Source organism: Grammomys surdaster, unplaced genomic scaffold (genome assembly GCF_004785775.1).
Source record: "Grammomys surdaster isolate TR1022 unplaced genomic scaffold, NIH_TR_1.0 233, whole genome shotgun sequence".
NCBI classification, from domain to species: domain Eukaryota; kingdom Metazoa; phylum Chordata; class Mammalia; order Rodentia; family Muridae; genus Grammomys; species Grammomys surdaster.
In genome coordinates, this window is record NW_021604678.1 from 35,888 (window position 1) to 63,641 (window position 27,754).

At 37.8% G+C, this 27,754-nt stretch overlaps 1 pseudogene; it reads right to left on the bottom strand.

The window, feature by feature from the left end:
- Positions 1–1,546: 1,546 nt before the first annotated feature.
- Positions 1,547–27,752, bottom strand: LOC114626310 (annotated as a pseudogene).
- Between the last annotated feature and the right edge of the window lie 2 nt (positions 27,753–27,754).

The following is a 27,754-nucleotide window of genomic DNA, read 5'->3' on the forward strand; positions in this document are numbered from 1 at the left end:
CCAAGTCTATTTTGTCAGGTATCAGTAGAGTGACACAAGCTTTCTTTCTGGTCCTGGAATATTTTTTTTCACCCTTTCATTCTAAGGCAGTACCTGTCTTAGCTCTTAGATATGTTTCTTGTACACAATAGATAGATGGACTTAGTTTCAGAATCCATTTAGGCAGTCTATAGCTTTATTGGAGAATTTAGGCCATTAGTATTTAAGATTATTATTGTTGTCTACATGGAGGCTTCACCCCTACATTCTGTCTCTTTGATTGAGGAAAGTAGTCTACAGGCTACTCAGAGAAACCTAGACACTAACGGTCTTAGTTAAGGTTTCTATTGCTGTGAAGAAACACCATAGCCACAACAACTCTAACAAAGGAAAATATTTAATTGGGTCTGGCTTACAGCCCAGAGGTTTAGTGATGGGAAGTACAGCTGCATGCATCCAGGCATGGCACTGGAGGAGTTGAGAGTTCTACATATTGATCTATAGGCAACAAAAAGAGACTGTGTGCCACACAGGGTCTAGCTTGAGCATCTGAGACCTCAAAGCCTGCTCCCAGTAACTCAATTCCTCCAACAAAGCAACACATACACAAGCAAGGTTACAATTCCTAATAGCACCACTTCCTGTGAGCTTATGGGCCCATTTTCATTCAAACTACCACACCAAACCAGCCATAAAGCCTCTGACCTATAATATGTCCTGCCTACAAGATGTGCTGGGGCAATGGTGGCACAGAACCTGTGGGAGTGGCCAACCAATATCTGATTTAACTTGAGGCCTCATCCCACCAGAGGGAGCCCATACCTGACACTACCTGGATGGTCAAGAACTGGAGACTGGATATCCCAGAGAGCTAGGGTTAGAACCAAACATGACTAACTGTCATTAAAAAATTAAAATGATTCCTAATGATACTCTGCTATAACCACAGATCAGTGCCTTGACAAAGCTGTTCCTCCAGCACCAAATGGGAGTGGATAGAGACCCACGGCCAGACATTATACAGAGAGCTCCTAAATTTGAGTTCTCCATTGGTCTCTGCTATTCTACAGTAGAGAGGGGCAGAAGGACTATAGGAATCAGAGGATGGAAAGATACCAGCAGGACTCACTGAATTAACAAAGCAGGGTACATATGGGCTCAGAGAAACTGAAGCAGCAATGGGGCCTGCACTCTGTGTCTGTTACGGCTGTTAGCTTGCTGCTTTTGTCAGAAACCTAACAGTAGGGGTGTGTGTATCTGGGACTCTTTTACTCCTGTTGGGTTGCACTGTCCAGCTTCTATGTGAGGGCTTTTCCCTTGCCTTGTATTTTGCCATGTTTGGTTGTCTCTTGGAGGCCTGCTCTTTTCTGAAGGGAGACAGAGGGTAAATGGATTGTGGGAGGAAGCTGAGGGGAGTGGAGGGAAAGGAATCTCTGGTTAGGATATAATATATGAGAGAAGAGTATATTTTCAATAAAACCAAACTAAACCAAACAAACAAAAAAACATTAAAGCCATGTAACTCTGGAAGCGATATATTTAAAAAAAAAAAAAGAACCAAGCTGTGTTCAATACCAGAGATGTATTTTATTCCACATAAAATATACATTCATAATTTAGTATTAATATGTAGATATTATCATACAATATCAATTTATATTACATTATGTAATTTGTATATTATGCACATTACTATGTGGCATATTCATGATGCAACATAAGGGAAAAAAGAGCCCAAAACTGCAGTTGTGAAATATGTGTGTTCAAGTAGAGACTTAGAAAAGCATTTTAGGTAAGTTTTTAATTATCACTGGACATCTGCCCCTTTTGCCTTTGAAAATTTAAATTGCCAAGAAATCTTTTCCATCTTGCTGACTGAACAGACTTCCCTCTTTGTAAAACAAGGTACCTCCTTCTCTCTTCTGTGTAAAGTTCAGCTCAAATGTGTTTTAGACCATACACACCAGTGAGCCAAGGTAGATTCATCTTCTGAACTTAAAGATGAGACCTGATCACATGGATAGTAAATATTGCCAGGATCAGAAACACAGCATCGTCTTCTCATTGTGCCTTTTAGCCTCTCCTGGTTCTCCCTTCATGGGCTACACAGTCATGTAGTGTAAGTGCACAGAACACCATCTGACTGTATTAAGAGGCTGGATTGTAAAGTCTACACCTAAGGGACAATGTGGGCATTATAATGATAGTCTGTATCTACCAATCTTCAGCTACTGCTCTTTTCTATTTTTTTGACCCAGTCTCATTGTAGCCCAGGTTACTCCTAAACTCTTGGTCTTCCTGAGTCTACCTCTCAGGTGCTGGGATTGCAGGCATGTGCCATCATGTCCAGTTACAGCTTGTGATCACAAGTTGCCAAGAGCTGCTGTTCACTGTACAGGATAGCTACCACTCCCCGAGACTAGTTCTATAACCCACTTCCTCACATAAGATATGTCTGAATTGTGTGTTCTAGTGTTTTCCAGAGTAGCACAAAGAAAATACAGCTCTAGCAGTCTGCAGTGCTAGCCAGATTGACAGCACACCCTCTGTACACCTTCCCTTTCCAGACTTCTTCAGCTTCACTATTATTTACATCTCCCAAATGAACTACATGCCTTCAACTGTCTCAAGTTACAGCTCTAAGGAATCTGAAGAATGAGTTTCCATGCATTATAGCCCTACAGTAATTACAATGCCTAACTGGTTACTTGAAATGGGTACTTGGCTGTAATAAGCATTGTCTCATTATATGCCCCTCACGACATGCAGAAATTATTCATAGTCTAGGCTATTACTAATATTTGCTAATAAAAACAAAAAAATTCAATTGTTTTTAGTGAGGAAATAGACATTTTTTCTATCTGTTTATATATCTAGTCTTTATTAAGTCAAGTGGCCAATATCACGTATTTCTGAAACTCTTAACTGTGGAGATTTGAACAATTTATATCCTAATTATGCCAACAAAGGGCAAGGTACCAGGAAAATGATTAGACTCTATTCTTTGACTCAAGAAGAAAAAAAACCCAAACAAACAAAAATAATAAAAACAAACAAAAACAAGTAAAAACAATAAAACAAACAAAAAAACAAACAGAACACATGGGTAAAGGAAAGAATTTCATATAGTCTTGTAAGTACATTAAAACACAGTAAATAATAAGTATCAAAAATACTTTCTAGGGATTGTAATGGATATGGGGCACATGGTCAGTATACATGGATACTGCATAATGGCTACACTTCAAATTGAAGCTTTTTGTCATATAACAATTATGTATACATGATAAACATATAAACTCAATATATCTGGAACATAAACTTTACCACCTAGAAGAAAGAACTTGGTCAGCATACTGAAAAGATGGAGATGAAATCATATGAAATACCTGTGAAAAATCAGTACGATTCATTCATCAACTGACTCAGAAAGACTTGTCACTCCTGTTTTCACTGGACACATAACTGACAAAATCTAGTAATTAACAGGAGACTACAAGTAACAGCACTAAAAACAGGGTTTCTGTAGTGGTTGTATGACCACCACCAGCCCTGAATCACCAGCCTTGAATTGTATCATTCTCATCCATTTAGATTGCAGAAGATCATATTACATAGTATGTTTGAAAAACAAATCTCTTATTGAGAAGAGATTTTACACAGAAATTTAATGAAAAACTCTTTCTTCCAATGAAAACAGCAGCTATTTCTTCCTGGTGCTTTCTTATAATAGATGGACTTTCAGAAAAAAAAAATCTTTTAATTAAAGCAAAGTTTATTTGTATTATAAATTCTACTGACACACTGGACTAAGAACAGTTGAGACTTTATCTCTCAAATACTATGAAATGAATTTGCTTTATGAGTCATAATAAATTTTAAAACAAAGTATCATTCTTAAACATTTGCTTAATCAAACATTTCACTGCACACCAAAGTAGTATTTATTAAGTTGGTTCTACTAGACAGTTTTTAATATTAAATTGAGTTTCAAATAAGCATGAAAGCCATGAAAAAGAGATAAAAATATTCACACTGAACAAATTGTTGAAAGTCAAACTTAGTGTGAGTTAAGGAACCATACAATTCTTCTGTTACAGTTAGAGACACTATCTGGAAATTTGGGGGGCCATTTAACAGAGCTAAAACAATTAAAACAAAAAACAAGTAATACAGCTAGTTCCATAGACATTAGCTATGAGAAAGTAGGCAAAACAATGTGTAGTATTAACATTTTAACTATTCATACAAATTCCAGCACAATGGGGACATAGCTGTGCTATGGTTTGTCAGTATGGTTAAAGTTTACCAGTAGAGGGTACCTGAGATGAACAATCACAGAGCTGCATCAGCGTGGAGAGTAATGCCCTCTTCCTCCTCCACACACTGGCTAAAAATGTCAGTACTGACTTGTGGCTGGAAGTGTACTCAGAAGTCCTTTGACAGTTCCAAGCTTTAGAAAGCTACTTCATTGTCACCTGAAGAGTTAGGCAGGGCAGCAATTGGGCGTACTTCTCAACATACTTTCAGTCTTTCTTCCTTAGTTCAATATTTCAAAGTCTAGATCTGTCATGTGAGGAAAAGTTAAAAAAAAAAAAATCTTCTTTCATCCATGGGTACAGTTTATGGAAAATAAAACCAAGTGTAGAAGATTAATAATTAGTTATAAAGACCAGCATCGTATGATTAACCAGACATAAATAATGTACTTGTTATGGAAAATCCACTCAGTAACACACGTGGATTACCACATGGATCCTGGCACCCCCATTTCTGCCTCCAACTTCCAGGTTTACTGTAGACTGGAAAGGACACCTGGGGCAAGGCTGACTCCTGAATCTCACAGTCATGCTGAGGCACTGGCCAGTCTGAGACACAACACCATCAGTCCCAGCACTCGACCTGTTCATGCATCGCACTGCACCAGCTGTTCCATCTGTTCCCTGTGCATTTCACAGTCAGCACTTGTCTGTCACTTTTTAAAAAATAGAAAAATGAGAGTATGTTAGTAGCCAGGTGATGAATACTCTTCTACATAGAAGTTGCCTGAAGAAATTTGGGATCAAATAATGTTTAAAGTTAGGAAAGGCTGGAGAGAAGCAGCGATCACTGTAGTCACCACTCACTTAACTGAACCACCCAAGGACGGCATAAAGAGCCATGCCTGCACATTATCATTTCTTCTGCAGTCACAGACAAAGAAAAGCTATTCTAAGTAAGAGTTACGAACATAATTATTATGACGTATCATAGAAGTAAAAATTGATGTTTCAAAGATTATAAAATTGTATCAATGCAAATGAATGAAAACATTGTAACTGAGAAACATTTATATTTTTACTACTTTACTTTTATTGAAAATACTTTTTCATACAAAATATTCTGATTACTATTTTTCCTTCCCTCTTATCTGTACCCTTTCTGCCTCTCCTTAGAACAGCCATCAAAAAAATAATAACAAAAACAAACAAACTGGAATAGAAAAAAAAAAAACAGAAGAAAAAGCACTAAAGAAAAAGCACAGAAAACACATATGCACATGAATACACACATATATTCATACATACAGGCATCCCATAAAAACAGAACTGGAAACCCTAGTACACACACAAAGCACCTGTAAAATTAAAAGAAAAAAAAAAAGCCCCAAGACAAACATACTCCAAAATTGTCAGAGCTTGTTTTGTGTTGGCCGCTTACTATTGTGAGGTATGCACCAGAGAAGACTACTTAGACACAGGTTCAAATCAATACAAAATGTTTATTAGCCTGCTGGCAACTATACTGGATGTTCAGGACCCAAGTGCAGTCCGGTGCTACTCTTATGGTGAGCTATTAAGTACAAAAAACACATCCTGGGTTGACAAAGCTCAGTTAGCTTGAAGCCAGAAAGCAAAGTCCATTAGGCAACTTCTCTAAGACTATGGACTTTGATGGATTAGGTCCCTGTTCTTCTTCAGGCAAGTGCTGCTGCCTACCTGCTAAGTTCCAAGGTCTGAATGGTACTTTCATCATGACCTCAGTTGTGCTAAGGGTCTTGGGGTCTGTAAAAACTACTGCTGGGCATGGAGCTTTCTTTGTTTCCAAAGCAAACAGTCATCAACAAATACACATACAATAAAACACCTTGTTCACCAGGAGACAGTTTTTAAGGCATGGCCACAGCATCAGTAGTCTTGCTTACCTCATGCCTCTTCCGTTTGGCAGCTCCATGATCTCCAGCCTTATGATCAACACCTGGCTCTGCGACCCCATGCTGCCAGTGGAGTCTGGCATAGTGCTCTATGCCTCTGTCCATGTTTCTCACCACGCTGCAGGAAACCAGTTGTAGGAGCACATTAGTTAGCATGTTCTGCTTTATTGTCTTTTGAAAAACAAACTGATTTTTTTTCTCTCTCTCTTTAACTGTTCAATTGGAAAATCTAAGTGGTTTTAAGGTCTGGAGAAAACCTCATGCCTTGTTGGTGGAAACTAAGGGCCTGTTTCCTCCAGTGAGCACAATATCTGAAGTCTTCAAATGTATGCACATCCCTACAGTCTGATTTGACATTTAAAAAAAAAAATCCAAAAAAAATTTTTATATGTGCAGTTTTTGCTATAAAGACATTCTTTTGGAGTGCTAATTTTTTAAAGAATGGTGACATTAAAAAATACATATGAATATATTTTTTAAATGTTATTTATATCATATACTATTCTAAGGTGATACCAGAACTGTACGGTAAACAAATATTTAAGAAAACAGATTTATGCTCAGAATATATTTCAAGTAAACAAAGCAGTATAACAACTATGTTTTCTTAGCCTATTACTTTGTATAAAAATACTACATAAATGCCTTAAAAATATAAAGACTTCTTGAATAGAGACTGAGGTCTGTAGTCGTCCAACTGAATTAACTACAACTGTTCAACTGGTTTTTATTTTTTAATAATTTGTATATGTGTAACTATGTGAAGGGCGGGACTACCTGTGCGCATGCATGTGGATGCCAGAGGTCAGTATGAAGTGTCTTCCCACCTCCTATCTGAGACGAGCTCTACGCCTAGAGATTTGTGTTTTGGCTGGACTGCATTTCGAGCGAGCCCTGGGAGCTGCCATTCTCTTCCACTGCCTATAATGTGGGAGAGTGCCTGGCTTTTATTTTGTTGCTGGGCCTAGCAGATATTTACAGATCATCTTACCTAAACACAAAAGAATATACCTTCTCAGTTTCAAATAGAAGTTTCTCCAAAACTGACCACATACTTGGACACAGAGCAAGTCTCAACAGAAAGAAGAAAACTGAAGTAACCTCCTGTATCCTATGTGACTACCACAGACTAAAGTTGGATATTGTCAGCATGAAACAACGAACTCATCGAAACTGAACAACTACTCACCACTGAAATAAAAAATGTGTCAAGAGATATCAAGAAGGAAATGAAACTTTTTAGAAGTGCATAAAAATGAAAAGTCTTATTGCAACTGAAGCACTGACAACATAAACCCCGCATGCAGAAGCCAGCTGCCTCAGGAGTACTGAGAGAGGGGTGGATAGGCAGTGGTCGACCAATCAGGACGGTGTGGAAGCCAATAAGGCCCTCTGCATGAGACTCACCTTCACTCTCTGAGGCAGCTTTCATCTGCTGACAATCATGTTCAATTCCTGGTTTCATTTCTGGTCATGCTCTGTGATTACTGTTTTAGTGCCTCCTAGAAATTAAGAAAACACAGATCAGCTCATTATTATTTGGTTCATTGTCTAAACCAAACAGATATCACCACACAGGAGCAAACAAGAAGCTGATAAATGGAGGCCGGTTTTCTCCTTACAGCCTGTGCTAGAAAGATACCCAACTCCAAAGAAAAGTACTTCTCCAAGAGGACTTGGGTCAGCACCATCCTTGTAAACAGAAGTGTACATAACAAAAGAATAAAGAACACAGAGGCAGAAAATAATGTAGTTCTAAAACCTGACTAACTTCCTTGACCATGGTAAAGCTCAGTACCTAAAAGACAAAAACACAACATAAAACCCATGTGCATTAAGCGACAGGGTAGCAATTCTTAAGGATGACCTCACCATTGTACAGAGGAGCCTCTGGTTGTCTCTGTCAGTTAGTGCCTTCTGGATAACAAAATGTTTTCACATTGCATACTATTTTCACCTGGTATAATTAACATGCAAAATTTTATTTAAGTGTCTTATACAGCAATCAGATTTAAGAATCAAATACCTAGATGATAAAACAGTAAATAATCTTCACAAGGTCTTCTTAAGTTTGAAATTAAAAAGCTCTTAAAAATGAACGATTTCTGAAGGATGGCCAGAATTTTGTATTCAAACATTTAATAGTCTCATATTTACTCAAAGTAAGACCCAGAAGACTAGGTGTTGTCAAAGTTAGGTCTTAATGAAGTCACTCTCATTCCTAACTTCTAATACCAGTAATAAGGATTCTGTCCCTCTTTCACAAAAGTCTATTAATGCAAAGCTGTAACAATCTTTCTTACACGCTGACTGCTTTGTTAACACCACAGAACATCTAGCATATAGTACTGCTATTTCCCATACACGTGGACTAAAAATTTCCTGTACCACTCCATCTTAAAATAATATAACTTTCTTTTACTCGTTACATTATCTGAAGTTAAAACTATGGAAACAACAGTCAACAGGAATAAAACTAGGAACTATTGGTCTTTTGTTATGATGAGATGAACAGTGCCAAGCACTCAACAACTAAGTTAGGCAAAACTCACACTGGCAGCGCAGGACAGCCCAGGGAGTGCAGGTGCCTGCCTGTTCACTGCCAATCCTCAAGCTCAGAACCAGAACACACATGGTACAAGGAAAGAACTAACTTCTGCAAGTGTTTTTTCTGACCTCTATGTTTGTGCACATGTGTTTGTTCACACACACCCTTCAAGTAAATAAAATAAAATGTCACTAATCAAAATAAATGTTTTTAGCTGCACTCAATGTTCAGAAGATGTTGGTCATTTCAACTGTACTGGTGTTCTTATAGCTGTTTCATTACATCTCACTACTGAGAGCTGAACCTACTATGCAGAAGGAGTGACTTCAAACTTCTATCCTCCTGTCTCCACTTCTCAGTACTGGTGTTATAAGCTCACTCCACTGTGCCTGGTTCATGAGTAGTACTTTCCTAAGCATCAGCAATTCAGATTTTTCTTAATTTCTTTGGTAGGTTTGTAAAATAAGTAATTTACTCTTATTTTTATTTTTAACACAAGGTGGTTAAATAACAAACATCATCGAGAGGGCAGAAGCATTAATTTTTTCTTAATGACTTGAAAACACTTACATGTATTCCTGAAAGGTACTTATATAATCCAACTGAATGCGAATTGGGCATATGCCAAGGAAACAGTGAAGAACATAACGGCAAAGCTAAACAGATTTCTTGGCACATCATGACATGGTTGAAAACTGGTTCATGGACTTGTTAAAATTCATAATTTGAAGAGCTGCAAAAGATAGGGACAGTATTAGCATATGAATACATAATACAATGTGCTCTAAACAAACACTCGAATATAATTCTACCATAACAGGAATGGATGTGACTGAAAACATGTCAAGTGGCATATACATATTGCAAAAAGCCAAACGTATGATTTTAGATGAGACATTTAGATTTACTCTGATTCATAGACAAGGTATGGTTTTATGTTAGGATGATGAGCAGTGTGTTAATGCGTAGTGGTGACTGTTGAACAATGTATGAATGCACTTGCTGTCACTGAAGGGCTTCCATGAACAGTGCCAAGTTTTGTTTTGCATATTTACTATAGGAACAGAGGACGTATACATGCTTGTTCCCCTTACTCAACCATCAGTGTCTACCCTCTCTTACACCGAGTTTTCCTCATGTGTGGAATGCTTCTCAAAACCTAGTTTGTGTGAGTTTCCCTCCTGCCTCTCCCAAAAAGAACGAACTGCCCCTACATCTTAGATAGAGTATCTGTTCCTCCCCATCATCCTTCTCTAACTTCTTTTTTCTTACTTGTTTACTCACATCAAGTGAAACTTAGATAGACCTCAGTGTTATTCTAGGGCTCCATGACCAGAGAACATACTAAGATGGCCTCTTACTACATGTGTTAAGCAAAACATGCAGTGTTAGAATCAACAAGAATCCAAATAGCACAAGTGACCTTATTCATAAAAGTAGTAGTCACAGCATACTTGATGTAAAATACAGAGCAGCTTTGTATGGTCATAGTTTGAGTGACTTGAAAAGGGAAAAATAATAATGGATCATATGAAATATGTCACCTTAATCCAGAAGGAAAAAAAAATCCTGTGACAGAAGCTATATTGTACAAATGCACTCCCAGTATACCAAATGCTCAAAGACAGGAAACAATTTCATTTACTCTGAAAAAAAGAATTCCTCTATTCCTCAGTGTTTGATATATATCAAACATTGTTTGACATATATTATATGGTTAATGTTTGACATATATTCCTCAATGTTTGATATATATCCTATTATATGGTTACTACTGTAAGTAAAAAACAGAAACAAGCTTTATAACAATATAAATCTATTTTAATCTGATTTATTTTTCTCCACCAATGTGTGAATTCTATAGTTGACCATGATACTTATCAATGGCATTCATGAAGTTAGTCACTAAAAAGGAAGTACTAAGAAGTCAGGAAAAGAAATCTGCTGGATGTGTACAATAGCGTGTGCATGCGTGTCTGCCTGCATTCACATGCACAGGCATGGGAGGTGATTCTGTAATAAACTGATGCTCTAATGGGAAAGCTTGCTATTTTTAAGGTCACTCTCATTCAGATCAATTTGTACCTATTCCCTTTTCTTTTAACTTTATTTTGTGCATGAGTGTTTTGTCTGCATGTATATATTGAGTACAACATATGCCAGAGGTCAGCAGGAGGTATCATATCCCTTAGTACTGGAGTTGTGGATGGTTATGAGCAGCTATGTAGGTTCTGGGACTTAAACCTGGATCCTCTGGAAGACCCAGGTGATCAGTGAGCCATCTGTCCAGACCTGTCTATTTGCTAAGCATCATCTTGATTTCTGGTTTTGTTGTTAAAAAAAAAAAAAAAGATTTTTTTTTCTTTATTTTGTGACTTCCACACATCTGTTCTTCCCTACCTTTCTTCACCAAATATATAGGAGACAGTTATATGTATATCATAATATACACTAGCTTCTAAAGTGTAAGCCATTATGATTATGATTATGATTGATTATTGTTTCTACGGCTGATACAATGCAAGACACATCCATCAAGTTTTCTTTCATGATTCTGGTGTTCACTCACATATATGGATCATGTTTCATTTAAAATATAGGATTAGTTTGTTTATTTATCCACGTGTATGGACAGGCCATAGGCCATGGCAGACAGGAGGAAGTGAGGGGACAGCCTGTAGGAGTCCCTTCTGTTCTGTCATGCAGTTCTCGGGAGGCTTGGCAGAAAGAGAACTACCCACTGAGATGCACTCTCACCCGCCTCTTATTTTCTGTATCAACAAATTTTAAAGGAAAATGATTCACAATCTATTTACAAGGCCACATGAATTTTGGGAAGTGGGTAAAGCAGAATAATTGTCAATGGGAAAAGAAGGGAACAGCAGACAGAGAAAGGGGCAGCAGGAAGAGGAAGAGTAGCAACCGAGCAACGCAGATGTTTTATAATTTCAAAGGGTCATGTTTTAGAACAATAGAAAGCATCGAAACAGAATAATGTGTGGCAAAATACAACAACCTAAGATTTAAGCAGATAACAATCTACCATACTTACATATTCAAATGCATAATACAATATAAGAAAAGGTCTGAAATTTCCAAACTAAAAGTTTATAAAAATAAGTTTTTACATGTGTTCTCCAGAAGCAAGTGAGACAGGACAATGCTCAGTTGATTAAACGAGTTGCTTGATGGGGAAAATGAGGTAAACATGTTTTAGACCTGGAGACAAGCATCTGAAGAATGACTTTCTCGGATTCTATTCTATTTGATGCTTTCTTGATCCTCAGACAGAAATCCTTGATGAGTACACAATTTCTGTTCCCTGTGGACTATCAGAGGAGATTCTATACTATGCTTCCAATCAGTCAAAAATGTTCCATGCTGTTTCCTCTTGCCCTAAATTTATACATTTTCATTCAAAATTAATTTTTATTATCAGTTGAAGAAAATCATTACCACAAATATTACTTTTGCCTCACTAGTTAAGATAAATATGAGCTTATAATTTACTCTCAGGGTCAGTATGATTAAGTGAGACGATATTATAAACACTGCATGTCATACTCAGGAAGGCTTCTTACAAAAATGAAAGTGACCACAGAAGTTGAAGTACTGAACTTCTGAACACTCACAACAATGAATCAGAGACTGAACTTAACATCTTTTATAATACAGTATAAATTTTAGTATTGTTCTCCAGCCTATCATGAAGATTATAATAACCAGGCAATTTCATAAACTCCTGATAGTATAGTTTGTGAATAGTTTGAGAATGCACATTTTCAGTACGTCTTCCACTGTATAGTAAAGAATAAAGAAACAGAAGAAAATTTCATAGGTTTTCAGGAAGAAATCAAAATCTGTGATGTAGCAGATCACCTTATACCACATGCTTGGCAATTCAACTGACAATTTCCATTACAATTACACAACAGTAATGCATAAACAGAACAGGAAGCCAGTCCATCTACTCTGTCCTTCCACTACAAGGTTAAACAAACAAACTCAAAACAACAACAAAATAAACCATTGCCATCACAATTTACATCAACCTGGTGGAAAATCATTTTGGTCACCATCACTAGCTCCATGTAGGAGCATGAGCTATGAAGTTAAAGACATTAAAACTCCCAGGGTCTTCTTCTCCAGAGTATTACTTCCTTCTTAGGATATGTATCTATCCCAAGATATATATATACACATATAAATGTGTGTATGCCCTTAATCTCAGCACTTGAGAGGCAGAGGCAGGTGGATCTCTGAGTTCAAGACCAGCCTTGTCTACAGAGCAAGTTTCAGGACAGCCAGGGCTACACAGAGAAACCCTGTCTTGAAAAACAAACAAACAAAAACATATTGTGTGTGTGTACACGTATATGTATTTATTTATTTAATTTATCCTTTGATTACTGCCTAATTTTTAAATATTAAAGTTAACCAACAGATAAGCCTTACTGAGAGCTGAATGACATCATCAGTGGTGGCATTCTGTACCAGCTTCGTCTCAGTAGATCCTTCTTCCCTCTCATCGCTCTCAGCTCTCTGCTACCCTTAACCTTCCTTAATGGCCCCCAACCCAGCTAAGACTCTTTTCTGTTTCATGTTCCTTTGCTTACTTCCATTCATCAATTTTTTGTTTTGCTTTTGAAATGTATAAAGTATGGACTCAGTCACTCAGTGTGTAAGTCATATCAGAAGTGCAGTTGGCCTCCAGGGTAGACGTCCCCCTCTCCCAGGGCTCTGTCACTCCCAGGTACTCAGTACCTGCTTATTGTCTGCTATATCATTTTACACTCAGTGACCTTTTGTGTCTCACTGAAACTGTAGGACTATGTTGACAAATTCCCACTTTCTACATGCCATACTGAAAAAGAGAAAAGATGCACTTAATGGTACCATCTCACTGTCAAGATAAAATACCTAGCAGCAGAATTTCAGTTTTTAAAGCTATCAGGCAGGTATTCAATGCCATTGCCTCCACTGTGGCAAGGGGCCACACCAGAAGCTGGCCTCCCAGAATCCACATAAGCTTTAAGAGTGGCCTCAAAGACAGGACTGTGGTAAATGAGAATTCTTCTCAACTGCCAAATCTTTCATTCTTTACTACTTAACTTTTGGAGTGTGTTTTCAATAGAGCAGTACTGAAAGCCTTACCCTGTGACAGCCCCCATGTAAACTTAGAATAAAGTGACCTATGCATCTTAAGACATCTCTCTACAGCACACTGTGGATCTGAGTCTGGAGACCACATCGAAAAACTGAGAATACACTGTCAAGTTACTGAGCCTTGATGATGTTCATCTTAGTGTCTTGGAAGAGATAGACATATTTAAGATAGTCTATTAACTTTTAATTGTCAGTTACCTGACTATCATTCCGGATTTTCACAGGAATCACTAGGAAAAGCTTGCCAGTAATTACAATGCACTTTGATTCATCTTAGTAGTTCCAACTGGCTATTAAAGCAGAGCTGAGTTTAATGTGACAAAGAATGACAAAGTATACAGACTATATTCTTCCTGAGTATTCATGTACGTGAAGTAATCATGTGAGTGACATCCAAGTGTTGTACATGATATCCAGTGTGAACTATGAATCCCCCTGGCTTTGCTTCATGTTTTATTCTCTTGTAGAAGCAGCATTATCTAAGGTCCTATATAGTCTATTCTGTTTATATATCTACTCTCCATCTCATTATTCCTTGAATGTGAGCAAAGGTATCTTTTCCATTGATATGCTCCAAGAGCCAAGAACAGTACCTGAGAAATACAGGATAAATCAATGTCTACTATGAATGGAAAACTGAGGGGAGGGAGTCAGAGAGAAAGTGGACACATAACGGTGTAATAGCTAAAGACAAATGCTAGGAACAAACAATGCTTTTCTGGAAAGCTTACAGAATTGGAGTAAACTTAGATTGGGTTAAGGTTCTTTTAAATATCTTTATGTTCGTGTGTATGTGTGTGTATCTGTGTGTGCACACAAGCATATACAGAAACCAGAGGTCTAGGTTGGAGATTACTCTTCAGAGCTATCCATCTAACTGTCTGAGACTGAGTCTCTCAGTAGGACCTGAAGCTGGCTTAATAGGCTAGGGTGGCTGGCCAGTAAGCTCCAGGGTTCCTCCTGTCTCTGCCTCCTCAGTGCTGGGATTACAAGTATGTGCTACCATCTCTGTTGTTTATATGGGTTCTAGGGCTTGAACTTGTAATGTGCTTACCCAGGAAGCACATTACAGCCTGCACTGTCTCTCCAAGCTCTCCTTTACTTAAAGTTTTTGTATTTTGTTTTGTATGTTTAATTGCGACAGTGTCTCACATAGAATGGGCTAGCCTTTAAATGTGCTATGTAGCTAAGGGCTAATAATTCCTGAGCTTCTGATCCTGCTGCCTTTACTTTCCAAATGACAGTATTGCAGGCACCATGCTCCATTAAATGGTGCTGGGATCAAGTCCAATGTTGTGTGCACACTGGGCATGCACTCTATCAAATGAGCAGTATCTCCAGCAGCCTGGATTTAGAGTCCTCTCCGAATCGTAATACTCTTCTACAATCATAAATCCTTTTGCCAAATACTCTTAATCCTATCAGTCCTACTGCTTCAACTCTCACGTTGCTGTCAGTTGGATCCTTTGTATTATCTATGTAGTGGCAGGAAGGATTTTTTTTTCCCTAGCCCATATTCACAATAAGATATGTCTAGATAACTAGCTAGAAATAGGAAGGGCCCTAAGCCTGAAGTACACATCTCACCACACAGAACAGGTTCATGTTGGTGCTGTACAATGAAAAGTCACAAAAAGTTGCCTGGGTTTCTTGATCCAGCCACATGTTTTTCCAAAGCCAGCAAGGTAGGCAGGTGTTTCAGCATCATTGATTCCTGAGAAATACAGGTCAGAGCTTGCCACACTGCAAGTATTCTCCAGTGGTGACTTATTTTCTTTTCCACTCTATACAATCTCACTTGTGTATACTCAACTAATTTAAGAGCACAAATGGAAAAAAAATGGCAATAGGAACAGGTGAAATCATCAGAACACTTGTGTCAGTTACAGACACTTGTTTTCTGGTGAAATAAGGTATTTAACATAAATTTTATCACATGGGGTAAATATACATAACATGGTGTTTCATTGCTTATTGAATTTTCATAGAGTTACTGACCTTCAGAAATAAAGGTCCTAAGATTTAGTTATGCTAATTTAGTCCCTAAAAGTATGAGGAACCCATGCCAGAGATGCCTGCCCACAGAACCTGTGTCATCAGATCCAAGTTTTCATAGTTGTCTTCCCTTCTGTTGTCAGGGACTACAGCACACAATGACCTCAGTGAGAATTATAGAAAACAGAGAAAGGCACCCCACTTTTCACTTTTTGTGTTTCCATATGAAATATGGTACTTACCTTAGAGGTATTCTATGAGGAAGAGGAGATTTCACCATCTTTGAACAGGGTCGGGTACACAGAAGGACTTGTACAAATCTCTCTTATCAACGATGTGAGATGAGGCAGCTTATCAGCAAAGGCAGCACAAATCTAGGGTGTGCTTGTGCTTTTTAGGCACTAGAAAACAGATCATCAGAAACTATCCACACTGTCATAACATAGGAAAGCAGCTTTTAAGACTTAGTTCTTTTTCTCTAAAACTGAATATTACTAAAACTAAATTCTTGTCAACAAAGCTAAATGGAGTATCTTCTGGGTAGGTGACAAATAATCTGGTTGTCAAAAAAAAGTATACCCTGATGTAATTTAGAAAATATGTATTTTTTTGGATGACACAGTTTCTATAAAATGATCTATATAACCTCACAAAATCAGCACACATCATTAAAAAAAGGACTTTGTCTTCAAGGATACACCTCAGGGCAGAGATAACAAGAGATATCAGGAGAGCCACTCCGAAACAGCCCAGGAGTTCTTAATTTCTTTAGATTTTCTTCAATAATTCTAAGAATAAGTACCTTCATAAACACTAGCACAAGATGTTAAAGCATGGGAATCAAAATGACAAAGGCCTCTGCAGATATGTCCATGTACAAATATAAACTTAGTATCATTAATCTAAAGTAGAGAAGCATAGGCTTTATACCAGACAAAAACATCCTCAGCAGCTCACACTTTAAGTAGTTCTAGGAGAAACATTACAGAGGGAAGAGACACCCAGCACAATCCTGCAACCCCAGGAGAAAACTCAAACAAAGGCAGATGGAACAGGGACAGGAGAGTAATGTGAAAAGAAAAGGACAAGACCAGACAGAAGCTCGTTGCGATGCACAAGTGCTGCACTTTGTATTTGTAGAAAAGAAACAAACTAAGACATCCAATTTTGTCACTTGTGACAGGGTAGGTGGGGAAGAAGAATCTTCCATAGGTTCTTAAGTAACCAAGAGAAAGAAACCCTGGCAAGTGTCAGACACAGAATGTGGCATCACAAAAACAGTTTATGAGAAGTGTGATCTGTGTGGGAAAAGACACACAGAAAGGGTTTTCTGCACCTTGTAGCTTGTGAACAAGTGGGAACCTCCCTCCAGAGGGCTCTTTCCTCATCCAACATGATGGCTAGAGCAGGAGGCTCAGCAGTCCCTGTATTTTTTTATCCTAAGTCCCAATATCCTCTGCACCAAACATTGAAAGCAACTGACCACACTGAGAATCACAGGCCCAGGATCATAGCTGTGATATGGACTGGACATAGGCCCATGGAATAAATACAATGGTATGAATTAAAGATGGATTAAACTGAGAAATGTGGCTAGAGCTGAGGAGAGGAACAAATCCAGCCATCTGTGGACAAGTGAAGGCTCAGCGTACCGAGTTCAGTTAGCTTTGGTTGCATCACCCTCTGCACTTAGTTTTCAATGGTTTCCTTCACTGCCTAAGCTTGGCTGTCCAAGAACTTGCTCTGTAGACTGGCCTTGAACTCAAGTGATCTGCATGCCTCTGTCTCCTGAGTGCTGGAACTAAAGGCATGTACCACCACGCCTAGACCTAAGCTTTTCACAAATTCCTTTCACAAGATCTTTATAGGTTCTGGATTGTAGTTCATTCCAGACATACTCAAGTTGACAACTGAGAATAGCCATGACAACCCATCCCTTGTCAATCTGACACACAATCATATTTCCATGTCCAAATGAAAACAAGTTATAACAATAAATTCTAACATGATATAACTATCCTTCATACAACTGTTAATGCATAGGTTTAGCTGGGTGGAATCTTGCCCTGAGGTAACAACTCCCTTAATTCCATTTAATATCCTTAAATACAGCTTCATTCCACTTCCTGGTGCCCCTTTAATCCTTGAACCATACATTTTGTATTTTTTCATTCTAAGCTTGCTATATGTTTGATCAAAATGCTCTAAGAGTGACTCATAGGACACAGTCTATCCTGGTTTTTTGAGACCTTCCTCAATGTAACTAATCTGAATCTCCTCACTTTAGCCTCATGCAGACTCCCCAGAAAAGGGCAAAAAGTATCCACATTCTTCACCAGAATGACCTCCAGGCAACATACTAAAATTTCTCTTCTCTGAAACCCCAAGTTCAAATCACCCTCAGCTCCAATGTCTTCCATATTTCTACTAGAATGGCCCATTAAGCCCATTTAAAGTCATTGCTTTCCAAATCCAAAGTCTCAAAATCTACATTCCTTCAAACAAAACCATGGTTTGGTCTATCACAGCAAGACTACAGTCCCCAGTCCCAACTTCTGTCTTAGTTATGTCTTCCATTGCTGTGAAGAGACTAAGGCAATTCTTAGTAAAAGAAAACATTTAATGGGGTGTCAGGAGCCAAAATGGGACAAGCTAATAACTAGCAGGTGATCATCCTGAAATGGCTTACCTTGGATTATTATATAATCTGTGACAAGTGAGTCCTTATTCAGCAAGGCTGTAAGGGACTTATTTTAGGAAAGATTCCTGCTATTAATATGCTTTTCCTATTATTATTATTATTATTATTATTATTATTAAACATATGTAACCATCACTAAGCAAAAGCACACCCCCTTGGAGCAGATCTCTGCAGATCCACAAAGGTGTACTGTCTTGTAGTGATGCTATATAGACAAATAGATGACTTAAGTCTTAATGATGATCCTATAAGAATTCCTAAAATTATATCAATGACCATTAAGCTCTTTTATAGTCAGACTGCTATTAGGTCCCTTTCTGATAGTCAAAACTGCAATGAGAACTCTGCCAGTCTCCCAAGTGTCATCAGTTAATTGCTCTTAGATAGTAACCAGACTCTCTCCTACTCAGAGCACATTCAAAGAGGTTGTAAAACAATTAACCAAAGGTCATTAAAAGGGAACTAACAATTTATTATAGGTGCTAGGACAGAAGAAAAATATTGCCTGGGTCTATCTATACAAAACTTAGTTACAGTTTTAAACCTTCAATGGACCTGTGGAGCTAGACAGGTGATGGATGTTTAGCCAGAAAATTACTCCTAATGGATATGCATTTAAACATTCTCTGTTATAAACGTCTATTTCAATTTATGATTTGATTTTTGGTGTGAACTTGTGATGAACTTTGTAACATGTGATTATGTATTCTGAAAGATGTATAAGTACTGAGGCTAAAGAGATGAGAGGCAGATAGAATAAAGAGATAGAAGAGATATTTTTCCCTTTCCCCAGATAGAGTAGAATTTTTCCTTTTCCCTGCGTAAGATTCTTCTGCTTTTCCCTTTACATACCTTTCATAGGAAATGTTTTACAAGTTAGTATTAAACGTTATAACTACTTTTATAAATGTTCTTTTCTTCCTGTGACTTCAGACTAGCAGGCATAAGTTAGAGCCCAATAGTTACTGCTGGGATAGAACAAAGGCTATTTACTTAATCCTTGTCTGTTTTTAGGATGAGGTGTAACGTTCGAGAAACTGCAGTTTCTGGCCTCAGAGGATCACAGAAGGCAGGTCAGCTACAGTAGCATAGTAACATAGATAATTACACTTTTATTATACAGCAACTCTAAATATCTCATAAGACCAAGTCTTATCCCCGTCGATGCTCTTCCCTCTCTGCTTAAGAACAGACAAGAAGAAGAAAGAAGACATCACTCCCCCCTCCATGCTGGGCTGGCCCCCGGCAATGGGGCTGGCTTATGGTTTTTCAGAGGCTCAGTTCATTATCATCATGATGAGAAGCATGGCATTGTGCAGGCAGATTTTGTGCTGGAAGAGCCAAGAGTTCTACATCTTGATCCAAAGGCAGTCAGAGAATCTCCTCTGAACTGGGAAGAGCCTGTGCATAGGAGCCATCAAAGCCCACCACCACAGTAAAACACTTCCTCCAAGGCCACAATTCCTAATAGTGCCACTTCTCATGGGCCAAGCATTCAAACACATGAATCTATGGGGACCATGCTTTTCACACCACACACAGAGGCGAATATTTGCTTTGAGGTTTTTTTGTTTATTTGTTATTAAAACAATACTTGAAGTAGCAAGATTTAGGGAACACTTGGGAGATATCTTAATGCATTTCGCATTATAAGATGGGCATAAGAAAGTTGAGGGTCAGAGGTAGAATGTTGCAGTTGGGATATCAGTGGTCTCCCTAAAGGACTAATGTACTACGACTTGGTCACACATTTTATGTATCATTCAGAGGAAGAGCATTTGGGATGTGATTACATCCTGTGGTCTCTTTACCTTTCTCAATAGATTGATCTATTATATGAAAAATCATAATTCTAAGGACCTCAAGTAGCTAAACTAGTTATCTGGCAAAGCAGACTTCAAGTCCAAGCTATTCAGAACAGATAAAGGCTAGTAAATATGAATAAAGATATCAATCTTCTAAAGATTTTTTTTAAATAAATGTATAAGCATTGAATCTGCTAAACTATGTAGGTTCTTTCATGACTAAGGGTTTGGTTGAATTTACAACAGTAGATTTTAAAAGATCTGCTAGGCACTGTTTTGGGAGCTGGGGGTACATACCATCATCTTACTAAATGAAATAACATAAAACAATCTGTCTTTCTACGTCTTACATATCCTAGGAGAGTCTCATTCAATATTTGCTGAATCATTAAATAGAGTAAATAATAAGCTAAAATAAAAGAGAATAATGCCACAAACAAACTCCATTCTCTCATTCCTTAGTTATGTGGCAATAAAACATACTCTATCTAATTTGCATCATTTATAAACAATATTGGTACTTACTTTCCTTGTAACATTGCTATGGAGATTAAATAAATAATGTATGAAAGACCCAATTTGTTGCAATGCACCTGCAGGATTTTCTATAGCTGGTACTGAACCACTCCTTTAAGGTAGAACAGTAACTTCAACTCACCATAGCCTACTTCTTCTATATTGGTAAATGCACGCAGACCCTAAAGAAACATACAAATGATACATAAATTATCTTGTGCATTGAAGTTATGACATCAAATGAACAATTTTCAGGGGAGAATGAGTTCTTTCCAAGTCACTTTCAAATACCTTCCAGAAGTCTTCCGTTGAAGAAATGTACCCTATAAAGATATAATTTTAAGTGACATTAAAATGTAATATTTGCCGTATTATATTAAATCATGTTGACTCATCTATACTCATTTCCTTTCCTTTATATGTTGTTTTTCTTAAATAATGGTGAGATAAATTCAAAAGATGATTGTAAGCACATGACATACAATTACTATTTGTCATTTGTTCTCATTTGAATTTCAAAAAAAAATACTTATTATTGATGAACATAGCACATTCACCTATTTCTTAAAATCAAAGCTAAAATGGCCTTTAGAAAAACATCACACTTAAACAAAAGCCTGATTAATTTATATACCATTCTACACATCATTTTGCTCATACTATGTATAATCTTGGTGTTATCTACTTTAACTGTGGATACACTAGTGTTTAACATCTAATTTTAATACTTAAAAATTACTATTCTATTAATGGATAAACAAAATATATAGCCATAAAAAGGAATAAATTATTAGTACACATTAAACATGGAGGGATGAAAGAAGCCATACACAAAAGCTACAATACTGCACAACCCTGTTTATGTTATGTCCAAAATCAGCAAACACACTGAGAGAAAATATCAGTTGTTTCCAGGGTATAAAGGAAGAGTAGATTTATAAGTGGATGCTAATACACTTGAGGCTTCTTCTGCAGATGAGAAAAATCGGAGACTACAGTTAGTGGTCACTTCACAATGTGATTAATATGCTAAAGATCACTCTACTGTGTACTTTAAATGGGTTAAGTAATCTCAACTTTTAAATTAAAAAGGTAAATGTTCCAATAAATATCATGGTGCCCATGAGACTGTGATTAGGAAAGTAAGAAATAAGTTTTCTAAGATGAAGATGTCACCTTAGAAGAATTTCTGGGCAAGGGAAATTAAACCATTTTAATTGCATTTATTAATTTAGGGTATGTGAAGGTCAGAGAGAAATCTGTGGGTGTCAGAGATTTTTGCCTCCATCACGGAGGCACCAGGGTTCCAACTCAGGTGTCTGGGCTTGGTGGCAAGTACCTTAACACACTGAGCCATGTGACAGACCTGGGAAACTGAGATGGCATATAAAAAGAAAAACATTGCAGTTGTGGTTTATATGTGTAAGACCTTTCTCACAAGCTGAAATTAAAATTTTTACAAGGAGATGAAACTGTCAGGTTAATCATACCAATGTTGTTAATCATATTTTACACACAAATGCAGCCTTCTCTACACCAAGGTGCTCAGCCTAGAAAAGATTAACTCACCTTTCTAGGAAGGGTGATCCAAGACTCAGCTGGTGAAAATTTCATAGATGCTGTTTCTAGGTGATATTATTTCAAGAAAAAATTGTACGCACAGGGATCTTGCTGCAAGGAACTGCCCAGAGGTGAAAATAATGTTCTGAAAGCCAGTGACTTTGCAATGTCTCAAGAAGATGACGATGCATATTCATCTTCTGACTTAAAGGATTCTCATAAGATGGACAGCACCAGAAGCTCTCAATTAAGGGAGATACTGTTTAGAAAGTGACACACTGAGCTCTGGCATCCTCAGCTGAGACCTTCAGCTCAGAGGCCTGTCCACATTTTTGACTGAGTCTTCATTATCTGTGCTTGTCTGAGGACTTATGATGTTTCTTCTCTTCCTTATCTCCAGAACTGTCCCATTTCTCTTTCTTCTCTGTCTTTTCCTTATCATGTCCTGACTCCTTTTTCCCACTGGATATTTTATCTATCTTTTCAGGTTTAAATGAATCCCCTTTTTCTTTGCCTGAGGATTTTGACTTAATTTTTTCCTTGTCTTTCTCATTTGGATAAAGAGACTCACAGGGACTTTCACTTTTGTGTTTAGAAATCCACAATATTCCATTTTCATCTTTCCGCCTCTTGATTAAGTCCAAGGGTGCCTCTCGGTCATTGTTTGAATAATCTCTTTTCCTCTCTTTCCGGTCTTTTTCTTCTTTTTTCTCTCTTTCTCTGGACCTTTCCCTTGACTTGTCCAAATCTTTCTTGTCCGCTTCTCTCTCTTTACTCTTGCATAATGGTGGTGGAATATGGTTGATATAGAGCTTTGCTGAAGACTCTTTGAGTTTGACAAGACTGTCCTTTATTGTGGAAGAGTGTGATGGAGAAGGATGGGAATCAACCTTTCGACGTTTTTCTCTTTCAGGTTCTGTGATATCTGTTCGGGAAACAGGTGATTTCAAGGAGCCAGAAACTAGTGCTTTTTCTCCTCCTTTAACATTCTCTTTTGACTTCATTTCCTTTGCTAAATCTCTTTCTCTTGAAAGCTCTTTCTCTTTTTCCCTTTCTTGAGTGGATTTTGATTCTACATTGGGAACAATAATCCTGAATTTCTCATCTTTAGCTTTTTCTTCCTTCTTTAATTTTTCCTTGTCTTTATCAGATTTAGGCATTCTTTCTTTGGCCTCTCTTATTTTTTCATCTTTATTTGGCTGTTCTTCCTTGGGTTTTTCTTTACTGTCTTTACCAATTACCCTTGCCTCTGAAGTAGCAGCTGGAGTCTTTTCTTTTTTCTCTTTTTCTTTCTCTTTGCCCTTTTCTTTGTCATTTTCCTTAACAGATTTGGTGTTAGAGCCACTGTTTCCATTGCTTAAATTCCCTTTTGGTGTGACACTGGAAGCTTTACTCATAGCTTTCACACTACACTGAGATCTTTCTCGTGACTTTTCAGCCTCCTCAGCACTGCTCTCATCTAATTTAGACGTACTTCCTATGGATGAAGGCAGCCCACTACAAGGCCCATTTGGTTGTACACTGGTAGCAGCATTTCTTGGAGGAGGGTCTTTGTGATGAAATTCATTTTCAGGTATCATGTATGATTTTCTACTTTTCAGCTGCCCAGAGTAGACCATTGCTAGTGCATATAGATCTGGTTTCTTTTCTTTCTCTTCTTGGCAGATTTTATGCACTCTTCTTTCCAATGCCTGACCCAGATTTAAAACCTTGGGGTACCAAGGTAGTATTTTTGTTAGTACAATCAAGATATTCCTGATATGAGTATATTCACTTGTTTCTAGGCAATGTACTGATGCCTTAGTTAGTTTGTAGTGCCATTTATGTACAACATGTCGAAAATTCTCATAATCTAACTGATCAGCTTTATTTCCACCATCAAATCCAGTTGCTCGTAAAATAGTAAGGAATCCTGGATAGTTTCCACATTCCTTCTCATAGGTGGATCTGTCACTGTGCCATCTAGTCACAGTCTCTAACATGCAGCAAAGAAATCTCCCATATCGACTAGCTTCATTTTCAGTAAAGCTAGCAACCATGTAAATTATGTCTGAGAAAACACGGTCATAGCAAAGAAGTGTGGAAAAATTTGGAGTTTTCTGTTGATGGACTAACTCAACAAAATGAGCACAGTAAACAGAATCAATTGCTGAAAAAATACATCGAGGAAATATACATAACTGGAGAAATTTAGTAATGGTCTCATTCTTAGTAGATTTTGCTAAGAGCCAGTTGTCCTTTTCCAATTTCAGTCTGTGTAGCACTCGCTGCACATGCTCCATCTGTTTCTTTTCTTCTTCAAGAAGCTTGTCCTGTAGGGCAGTGCAGCGCTCTTTTTCCTTTTTCTTTTTATTTAGAGGCATTTCCTGATTGTCATCAACTGCTTTCATCTGGATCTTCAGTTTATTGACTTCCCGTTCATAGCTGGTATGTGGAACTACAAGGTCATACATGGTCAGAGACCAGAATGTGGTATAGAACTGAGGGCTGATATCTTCCCAGACTTTGGAGATGTGTAATGAGACCACTGCTTCATGGACAGGAGCCATCACCAACTCACATGATGTAATGTACTTATGAACTTTGTGTTGCTGCTTACTACCCTTTTCTGATTTCTTAAGTTCATCATACTTTGATGAAATATGGTGTGCATACATTGGCCGAGACAGAAAAAATGCTGCATCATGGGGTGTATGAAATTCATTACAAAGCACATCAATTGAAGGTACTCTCTTTATGTAATCATCTGTGCTTAGATTTGATGCTAAAAACCCACCAAACTGTACCAAGGTATCATGACACTGGTCATAGAGCTTTCCTACAAGTTTCAAATGTTTCTCTCCACCTTCCTGAAAGATCACCCCATTCCTCTGCTGTGCCATGAGCAAACAAAGAGGAAGGGCAAGATCATGGTCCATCAGTGCATCCTTTAATCTCTGAGAGGATTTCTTAGTGTTTCTAATCTGGCCAAAATATCCACCTTCAGCTTTCAATTGCTCCCCACCTGTCATAGCCTCAAGCTGCTCCATTGTCATTTCCTCTGTAACTTCTATTCCGGCCATTTTTTGTACCACTTCTTTCAATATAAGCAGATCAAAACTTTTGCCTGCCTTTAACTGATTGGCTACATACTGAAGAAGACCAGCAAGATCAATTGGGTATTTACGAAAAACTGCACCACAGAAACTAGCCAGACTCTGAAGCCAGTTGGAGATGGTTGTATCATCATGTTTCATCCTTTCTTTTTCTGGATTAGCTAGTGCTTCAATGATGCAATAGGCTAAAACATCATAATTCAATGCAGTGAGGTATTTCAATGAGTCTACCACAGGGGTTATTAAGTTATCATACTTCTGTATTTGTGACAAGATATAATCAAATAAAATGGTTGGATTACTGTGGCTCAATTTCCCAATCTGTCTTCCTGAAGGCTTCACATTTTCCTTGGTTAGACGCTTCATGATGTATTTGGCTCTGTCTATTGTATGAGCTTTAACTTTCACTAAAAGTGGATGGCTGTTGTAAGTCTCATTCTTCCACTGTCCATATAAGCGGTATCTATGCTGATAAGGAAATGTTTTAAACATTCCCCATAGTTCCTCAGACATGCATGCATTGCAATCCATTAAAGAAAGAGAAGGAAGCAGTACCTGGTCAGTAATGCTAAGCAAACAACTAAGTATAGTTTCCATTTTCTCTTTATTTTCTTGTTTCCCATCAGACTGAAATTCCTTCATAAATGACTTCCCTATGCGCACAAACTTTGCAAATAAGATGGGATCATGAGAAAGGTGAGGACCAAGGTAACAAAACATACTGAATACATCTCTCCTTAAGTCTTCAAAGCTCTCTGCTTGCTTTGGAGCCTTGTTTTGTAAAGCATTGACAGGTGAGCCTTTAGCACCTTTAGGAACACCAACTCTTCGGTAAATAGGCTCAATAGTTATGTGTATAAGATTGCAAATAGCAAGTGCTATTACTTTGTGTGATGTTGCATAGTATGGAGGCATCCTGTCCATAATACTCTCTGCATGTTGCCAATCACCAATAATTAATAAGGCTTCTAACAAACCAAGTTTTTGGTTGTCAGGTGTCTTCTCAACCTTATCATCTTTTTTCTTCTCTTTCTCTTGCTCATCACTTTTTTCGGAAGGCAATACAACCATTGTAAGTTTTTTAACAATTTGCTTAGCTTCCACAATTTCTCTTTTGTATTCATTCATAATGCAGCTATCAGCTGGAAGAAGGTGCACATAGAGATCATCCAAATCGATAAGGTTAAACTGAAGGAGCACTGCCGCAGCTTTATACAAGGATGATGGAGTCTCACCATTTGGCTCCTGGTAAAACTTGAATTTGAACCCAAGAATATGACACAGTGTTTGTGGTTCACACATACTCATGTAAGCTTCTAATAAAGATATAAAGAAATCATGGTGTTCTGGTCTGCATTCAAACACTTCTAAAATGATATCCAAAACTCTATTGGGATCTAGATTAAAGCATCCTATTAAAGATTTGAGAATTTCTAAGATTAAATCACTAGTGATATTTCCAGATAAATCTTGCCCTAATTCAACAATCAGCTTGGCATAACCTTCATTTTCTTCTCTTAGCAAATTGAACTTCTGCTGTTTATAAAAGAGTTTCGTTTTGATCTTAACTGATTTTTGATTGAACTGCTGCGATTGTTTGATAAGCCCTAATGATTCCAATGTTTCTGGATCCAAGCGTTCCTTTAGAACCGTGTCTGAAACTAAATATAAACATGCTAATATCAGTTGTGTAAAATGATCTCTTTTGCTTTTTTCTTCTAGACAATTTGTCTCAATATCTAATATGCAGAATATATCAGCAAGAATAAACGGAATATCTTCTCGAAATTCACTGATGTCATTAAGAACATTTGAGGCCTGTTCGGGCTTTAAAGTTCCTTTAACGACATGGTATGATAACTCATAGAGTGCTTGTTGGAAATCTCTAGAAGCCAAAGTGTTGCGGCTTTTACTTTCACTGAGAATCCGGCATAAACGTAAAAACTCGCCTTTCCCAGATTTGTCCCAGGTCTTGATCCACTCCGCGGGAACCACTACAGTTGTTGAGGCCATCGCCATCTTCTCTACCCTAGTAACAGACCCCGAATGCACAGTCCGCACTTGCGCACTTAACACTCTTGCTTCCAGGAGGTCCAAGGAAAGACCAGCCCACAGCGAACACCGAGATGTTCCAAAGAAAGAGTTCTAATGTTGTTTTTCTGGTTCAGGATCAGGAAACAGAGTGTTGGATGCTCA